This window comes from Arachis hypogaea, chromosome 5 (assembly GCF_003086295.3).
Source record: "Arachis hypogaea cultivar Tifrunner chromosome 5, arahy.Tifrunner.gnm2.J5K5, whole genome shotgun sequence".
NCBI classification, from domain to species: domain Eukaryota; kingdom Viridiplantae; phylum Streptophyta; class Magnoliopsida; order Fabales; family Fabaceae; genus Arachis; species Arachis hypogaea.
Window position 1 is genome coordinate 52,206,982 of NC_092040.1, and position 8,763 is coordinate 52,215,744.

Here is an 8,763-nt window from a genome sequence, read left to right on the forward strand (position 1 = left end):
TAATTTATACGCTTTTTGGCATTGTTTTTAGGTAGTTTTTAGTAAGTTCAAGCTACTTTTAGGGATGTTTTCATTAGTTTTTATGTTAAATTCACATTTCTCGACTTTACTATGAGTTTGTGAATTTTTCTGTAATTTCAGGTAATTTCTAGCTGAAATTGAGGGACTTGAGCAAAACTCTGAAAAAGGCTGACAAAAGGACTGCTGATGCTGTTGGAATCTGACCTCCCTACACTCAAAATGGATTTTCTGGAGCTACAGAACTCCAAATGGCTGCTCTCATCGGTGTTGGAAAGTAGACATCCAGAGCTTTCCAGCAATATATAATAGTTTATACTTTATTCGGGAATTGACGACGTAAAGTGGCGCTCAACGCCAAGTACATGCTGCTGTCTGGAGTCAAACGCCAGAAACACGTCACGACCCGGAGTTGAACGCCAGAAACATGCTATAACTCGGTGTTCAACTCCAAAAGAAGCCTCAGCTCGTGGATACATCAAGCTCAGCCCAAACACACACCAAGTGGGCCCCGAAAGTGGATTTATGCATCAATTACTTACTCTTGTAAACCCTAGTAGCTAGTTTATTATAAATAGAACTTTTTACTAGTGTATTAGACATCTTTTGATCACTTTAGATCTTAGGATCATCTTGGGACGATTAGTTCTTAGATCATGGGGGCTGGCCTCTCGGCCATGCCTGAACCTTTCACTTATGTATTTTCAACGGTGGAGTTTCTACACACCATAGATTAAGGGTGTGGAGCTCTGCTGTACCTCAAGTTTCAATGCAAGTACTACTATTTTCTATTTAATTCTCCTTATTCTTATTCCAAGATATACGTTGCACTTCAACTTGATGAATGTGATGATCCGTGACACTCATCATCATTCTCACCTATGAACGCGCGTGACTGACAACCACTTCCGTTCTACCTTAGGCCGGGCGCATATCTCTTAGATTCCCCAACGGAATCTTCATGGTATAAGCTAGATAGATGGCGGCATTCATGGGAATCCAGAAAGTATAACCATGTCTGTGGTATTCCGAGTAGGATTCCGGGAATCCGGATAGTCTAACCTTGTCTGTGGTATTCCGAGTAGGATTCTGGGATTGAATGACTGTGACGAGCTTCAAACTCCTGAAGGCTGGGCGTTAGTGACAGACGCAAAAGAATCAAGGGATTCTATTCCAACCTGATTGAGAACCGACAGATGATTAGCCGTGCTGTGACAGAGCATAGGACCATTTTCACTGAGAGGATGGGATGTAGCCATTGACAACGGTGATGCCCTACATACAGCTTGCCATGGAAAGGAGTAAGAAGAATTGGATGAATGTAATATGAAAGTAGAGATTCAAGAGGAGCACAGCATCTCCATACGCCTATCTGAAATTCCCACTATTGATCTACATAAGTATTTCTATCCTATTTTATTTTCTGTTTATTATTAATTTTTGAACTTATCCATAATCAATTATTATCCGCCTGACTGCGATTTACAAGGTGACCATAGCTTGCTTCATACCAACAATCTCTGTGGGATCGACCCTTACTCACGTAAGGTATTACTTGGATGACCCAGTACACTTGCTGGTTAAGTTGAACGGAGTTGTGACCAGACATAGTTGTAAACCATGGTATTGGCATCATGTGTTTTGGCGCCATTGCCAGGGAAAGAAAAAGCAATGAATTTTACAAAATGCAATAACATATGAATCACAATTTCGTCCACCAAGTTTTTGGCGCCGTTGCCGGAGATTGTTCGAGTATGGACAACTGACGGTTCTTGTTGCTCAGATTAGGCAATTTTCTTTTCAAAAAATTTTTCAAAAATCTTTTTCAAAATTTTTCTTTTCTTTTTTGTTTTTCCAAACTTTATTTTCGAAAAATATAATAAAAATACAAAAAAATCATAAAATCATAAAAATAAAAAATATTTTGTGTTTCTTGTTTGAGTCTTGAGTCAATTTTTAAGTTTGGTGTCAATTGCATGTTTTTAAAATTTATGCATTATTTTCGAAAATTTCATGCATTCATAGTGTTCTTCATGATCTTCAAGTTGTTCTTGACAAGTCTTCTTGTTTGATCTTGATGTTTTCTTGTTTTGTGTTGTTTGTTGTTTTTCATATGCATTTTTCGTTTGTTAGAGTCCATGCATTAAAGATTTCTATGTTTGGTGTCTTGCATGTCTTCTTTGCATCAAAAATTTTTCAAAAATATGTTCTTAATGTTCATCATGATCTTCAAAGTGTTCTTGGTGTTCATCTTGACATTCATAGTGTTCTTCCATGCATTCCTTGTTTTGATCCAAAAAGAAAAGAGAAAAACACAATTATGACGTTTTAATTTTAATTATTTTTCTCTCTCATAATTAAAATTTCAAAAATCAAAAAAATATATTTTCCTTATTTCCCTCAAAATTTTCGAAATTTTGGGTTGACTTGGTCAAAAATTTTTAAAATTAGTTGTTTCTTACAAGTCAAGTCAAAATTTCAATTTTAAAAATCTTATCTTTTTAAATTCTTTTTCAAATTATTTTCAAAATCTTTTTCTTATCTTTATATCAAATTTTCGAAAACTCACTAACAATTAATGTGATTGATTCAAAAATTTGAAGTTTATTACTTTCTTGTTAAGAAAGGTTCAATCTTTAAGTTCTAGAATCTTATCTTGTAGTTTCTTGTTAGTGAAGTAAGTAATTTTAAGTTTAAAAATTAAATCTTTTTCAAACATATCTTATCATATCTTTTTCAAAATTTTATCTTTTTCAAAAATTTAATTTCAAAATATCTTATCTAACTTCTTATCTTCTTATCTTTTCAAATTTGATTTTAATATCTTTCAGAAATATTAGAACAAGAGAAGGAGATGGCAGCCGAACCCAACAACAATAATGCAAGGAGAATGCTTGGTGACTTCACAAAACCAACGTCCAAATTTGATGGAAGAAGCATCTCCATTCCTGCCATTGGAGCCAATAATTTTGAGCTGAAACATCAGCTAGTTGCCTTAATGCAACAAAACTGCAAGTTCTATGGACTTCTATCTAAAGATCCTTATCAGTTTTTAACTGAGTTCTTGCATATCTGTGAGACTGTTAAGACGAATGGAGTAGATCCTAAAGTCTACAGGCTCATTGATGAGCGGATAATTTGTATGCTTTTTGGCATTGTTTTTAGTATGTTTTTGGTATGATATAGTTAGTTTTTAGTATGTTTTTATTAGTTTTTAGTTAAAATTCACTTTTCTGGACTTTACTATGAGTTTGTGTGTTTTTCTGTGATTTCAGGTATTTTCTGGCTGAAATTGAGGGACCTGAGCAAAAATCTGATTCAGAGACTGAAAAGGACTGCAGATGCTGTTGGATTCTGACCTCCCTGCATTCGAAGTGGATTTTCTAGAGCTACAGAAGCCCAATTGGCGCGCTCTCAACGGCGTTGGAAAGTAGACATCCTGGGCTTTCCAGCATTATATGATAGTCCATACTTTGCCCAAGATTTGATGGCCCAAACCGGCGTTCAAAGTCACCCTCAGGAATCCCAGCGTTAAACGCTGGAACTGGCACCCAAATGGGAGTTAAACGCCCAAACTGGCACTAAAGCTGGCGTTTAACTCCAAGAAGAGTCTCTGCACGAAAATGCTTCATTGCTCAGCCCAAGCACACACCAAGTGGGCCCGAAAGTGGATTTTTATGTCATTTACTCATTTCTGTACACCTTAGGCTACTAGTTTTCTATAAGTAGGACCTTTGACTATTGTATTAGGGAGTCTTTCGATCTTTGGATCTTTTGATCATGTTTTTATGATTGAACCCTCTTTGGGAGGCTGGCCATTCGGCCATGCCTAGACCTTATGCTTATGTATTTTCAACGGTGGAGTTTCTACACACCATAGATTAAGGTGTGGAGCTCTGCTGTACCTCGAGTATTAATGCAATTACTATTGTTCTTCCATTCAATTCCGCTTGTTCTTGTTCTAAGATATCACTTGTTCTTCAACTTGATGAATGTGATGATCCGTGACACTCATCATCATTCTCACCCATGAACAAGGTGACTGACAACCACTCTTGTTCTACAAGCGATCAAGGCTCTAGTGAATATCTCTTGGATTCCTGATTGCACGATGCATGGTTGATCGCCTGACAACCGAGTGCTCGTCTGACAAACGAGCCAACCATTCCGTGAGATCAGAGTCTTCGTGGTATAGGCGAGAACTGATGGCGGCATTCAAGAGAATCCGGAAGGTCTAACCTTGTCTGTGGTGTTCTGAGTAGGATTCAATGACTGAATGACTGTGACATGCTTCAAACTCCTGAAGGCGGGGCGTTAGTGACAGACGCAAAAGAATCACTGGATTCTATTCCGGCCTGATTGAGAACCGACAGATGAATTCCGCTATGCTGTGACAGAGCATATGCAATCGCTTTCACTGAGAGGATGGGAGGTAGCCACTGACAACGGTGAAACCCTTGCTTAAGCTTGCCATGGAAAGGAGTAAGAAGGATTGGATGAAGACAGTAGGAAAGCAGAGAGACGGAAGGGAAGGCATCTTCATGCGCTTATCTGAAGTTCCTACCAATGAATTACATAAGTATCTCTATCTTTACCTTTGTGTTATTTTCGTTCATCACCATTACTATTTGAGTTTGCCTGACTAAGATTTACAAGATGACCATAGCTTGCTTCAATACTAACAATCTCCGTGGGATCGACCCTTACTCGCGTAAGGTTTATTACTTGGACGACCCAGTGCACTTGCTGGTTAGTTGTGCGAAGTTGTGTAATGCCATGGTATTGAGCTACCAAGTCTTTGGGGTTCATGACCGGGGATTATGAGACTTGTGAAAAAGTATTGTTCACAATTTCGCGCACCAAGTTTTTGGCGCCGTTGCCGGGGATTGTTCAAAGATTTGAGCAAGCTTTTGGTAACATCAGTGCCAAGATCCGGCAACAACACCAAGTTTTTGGCGTTATTGCCAGGGATTGTTCAAGTTTGGACAACTGACGGTTCATCTTGTTGCTTAGATTAGGTGTTTATTTTTTTCGAAATTCTTGAAGAGGAATTCTAGAGTTTCATGATGATTTGTTGAAGTCTGGCTGGCTGAGAAGCCATGTCTAATCTCATTGGACCGAGGTTTCAACCTATCATCACAAAAGCTTGTTGATTTCTATCAATCTTGCTTTTGGAGCAGTGATCTGCTAAGGCTTGGCTGGCCTTTGGCCATGTCTAGTGTTTTGGACCGAAGCTTTCTTTGAAAGCTTGGCTGGCTGTGAAGCCATGTCTAATTCCTGGACCGGAGTCTTAGACTAGCATTGCACTGATTCCTGGAATTATCATTAAGAATTTTGATACCTTTTTCCACTTAATTTTCGAAAAACACAAAAAAATTCAGAAAAATCATAAAATCCAAAAATATTTCTTGTTTGAGTCTAGTGTCTCATCATAAGTTTGGTGTCAATTGCATGCGTTCATTCATGTATCTTAGTGATCTTCAAGATGTTCTTGATGATTTACTTGCTCTGATCTTTGAATTCAATTGACTTGATTGTTTTGTGTGTCTCATATGCATTTTCATTTTGTTAGTGTCAGTAGTATACAAACTGATAAGTTTGGTGTCTTGCATGCATTGTTATTTGATTCTTGTTGCATTTTGATTTGTTCTTATTATTAAAAATCCAAAAATATTTTTAATTTGTATCTTCTCAAGTCAATAATACAGAGAATTGAAGATTCAGAACATACAGCAGAGGAATTGCACAGAAAAAGCTGGGCGTTCAAAACGCCCAGTGAAGAAGGACAGACTGGCGTTTAAACGCCAGCCAGGGTACCTGGTTGGGCGTTTAACGCCCAAAAGGGTAGCATTTTGGGCGTTAAACGCCAGAATGGATACCATTCTGGGCGTTTAACGCCAGGATGGCTAGAGGGGGAAGATTTTGTTTTCAAATCAAATTTTTTTTAGTTTTCAAAATCTTTTCAAAATCAAATCTTTTTCAAATCAATTTTTCAATCAAATCTTTTTCAAAATCAATTTCTTTCTATTTTTAAAGATACTTGCTATCAATTAATGATTTGATTCAACATTTCAAGTATGTTGCCTTTTCTGTTGAGAAAGGTTTAATGTTTGAATCATATCTTTTCTTGTTAGGCAAGTCATTAACTTTTCAAATCAAATCTTTTTAAAATGTTTTTCAAATCATATCTTCTCAATCACATTTTTTTTAATCAATCATATCTTCTTAACCACATCTTTTTCAAAATAGTTTTCAATCAAATCTTTTTGATTTCTAATTTCAAAATCTTTTTCAAAAATCACTTCACTTCTTTCCCACTTTCATTTTCGAAAATTAAGTAATGTTTTTCAAAAATGTTTTCAAAATTTTTCACTTAATTTTCGAAAATTACTTCCCTCCTTCTCACATTCTTCTATTTATGGACTAACACTATTCCTTAATGCAAAATTTGAACTCCATCTTCTTTGATAAGTTCGAATTTTCTACTTCTGTCTTCTACTCTTCTTTTCCTCTGACACCTAAAGGAATCTCTATACTATGACATAGAGGATTCCACATTTTCTTGTTCTCTTCTCTTTCATATGAGCAGGAGTAAAGACAAAGGCATTCTTGTTGAGGCTGATCCTGAACCTGAAAGGACCTTGAAAAGAAAGCTCAGAGAAGCCAAAGCACAACTCTCTTTAGAGCACCTGACCGAATTCTTCAAAGAAGAAGAACTCATGGCAGCCGAAAACAACAATAATGCCAACAATGCAAGGAAGTTGCTGGGTGACTTTACTGCACCTACTCCTGATTTCTATGGGAGAAGCATCTCTATCCCTGCCATTGGAGCAAACAACTTTGAGCTTAAGCCTCAATTAGTTTCTCTAATGCAACAGAATTGCAAGTTCCATGGACTTCCATTGGAAGATCCTCATTAGTTTTTAGCTGAATTCTTGCAAATCTGTGACACTGTTAAGACTAATGGGGTTGACCCTGAGGTCTACAGACTTATGCTATTCCCTTTTGCTGTAAGAGACAGAGCTAGAACATGGTTGGACTCTCAACCTAAAGAAAGCCTAGACTCTTGGGAAAAGCTAGTCAATGCCTTCTTGGCAAAGTTCTTTCCACCTCAAAAATTGAGTAAGCTTAGAGCGGAAGTCCAAACCTTCAGACAGAAGGAAGGAGAATCCCTCTATGAAGCTTGGGAAAGATACAAACAATTAATCAGAAAGTGTCCTTCTGATATGCTTTCTGAATAGAGCATCATAGGTATTTTCTATGATGGTCTCTCTGAACTATCCAAGATGTCTTTGGATAGCTCTGCTGGAGGATCTCTTCATTTGAAGAAGACGCCTGCAGAAGCTCAAGAACTGATTGAAATGGTTGCAAATAACCAATTCATGTACACTTCTGAAAGAAATCCTGTGAACAATGGGACTAGTCAGAAGAAAGGAGTTCTTGAGATTGACACTCTGAATGCCATATTGGCTCAGAACAAAATATTGACTCAACAAGTCAATATGATTTCTCAAAGTCTGTCTGGAATGCAAAATGCACCAAGCAGTACTAAGGAAGCTTCATCTGAGGAAGAAGCTTATGATCCTGAGAACCCTTCAATAGAAGAGGTGAATTACATGGGAGAACCCTTTGGAAACACCTATAATCCTTCATGGAGGAATCATCCAAATCTTTCATGGAAGGATCAATAGAGACCTCAACAAGATTTCAATAATAATAATGGTGGAAGAAACAGGTTTAGCAATAGCAAGCCTTTTCCATCATCTTCTCAGCAACAGACAGAGAGTTCTAAGCAGAATAACTCTGACTTAGCAACCATGGTCTCTGATCTAATCAAAGCCACTCAAAGTTTCATGACTGAAACTAGGTCTTCCATTAGAAACTTGGAAGGACAAGTGGGTCAGCTGAGCAAGAAAATTACTGAACTCCCTCCTAGTAATCTCCCAAGCAATACAGAAGAAAATCCAAAAGGAGAGTGCAAGGCCATCAACATGGCCGAATTCTGGGAGGAAGGAGAGGCAGTGAACACCACTGAGGAAGACCTCACTGGACGTCCACTGGCCTCTAATGAGGAACCATGGGAATCTGAGGCTCAAAATGAGACCATAGAGATTCCATTGGACTTACTTCTGCCATTCATGAGCTCTGATGAGTATTCTTCCTCTGAAGAGGATGAGTATGTCACTGAAGAGCAAGTTGCTAAATACCTTGGAGCAATCATGAAGCTAAATGACAAGTTATTTGGAAATGAGACTTGGGAGGATGAACCCCCTTTGCTCACAAAGGAACTGGATGACTTGTCTAGGCAGACACTGCCTCAAAAGAGGCAAGATCCTGGGAAGTTTTCTATACCTTGTACCATAGGCACCATGACCTTCAAGAAGGCCTTGTGTGACTTAGGGTCAAGTGTAAACCTCATGCCCCTCTCTGTAATGGAGAAGTTAGGGATCTTTGAGGTGCAAGCTGCAAAAATCTCACTAGAGATGGCAGACAACTCAAGAAAACAAGCCTATGGACTTGTAGAGGATGTTCTGGTTAAAGTTGAAGACCATTACATCCCTACTGATTTCATAGTCCTAGAGACTGGGGAGTGCATGGATGAATCCATCATCCTTGGCAGACCCTTCCTAGCCACAGCAAGGGCTGTGATTGATGTTGATAGAGGAGAGTTGATCATTCAAATGAATGAAGAATCCTTGGTGTTTAAGGCCCAAGGGTATCCCTCTGTCATCATGGAGAAGAAGC

At 38.2% G+C, this 8,763-nt stretch overlaps 1 non-coding gene across 1 annotated transcript; it reads right to left on the reverse strand.

Annotated features, from left to right (window-relative positions):
- Positions 1–7,142: 7,142 nt before the first annotated feature.
- On the reverse strand, positions 7,143–7,250 carry LOC112804979 (small nucleolar RNA R71). The gene has a single exon (XR_003203595.1). It is a non-coding gene; the product is annotated as a small nucleolar RNA R71 (small nucleolar RNA).
- Positions 7,251–8,763: the final 1,513 nt, after the last annotated feature.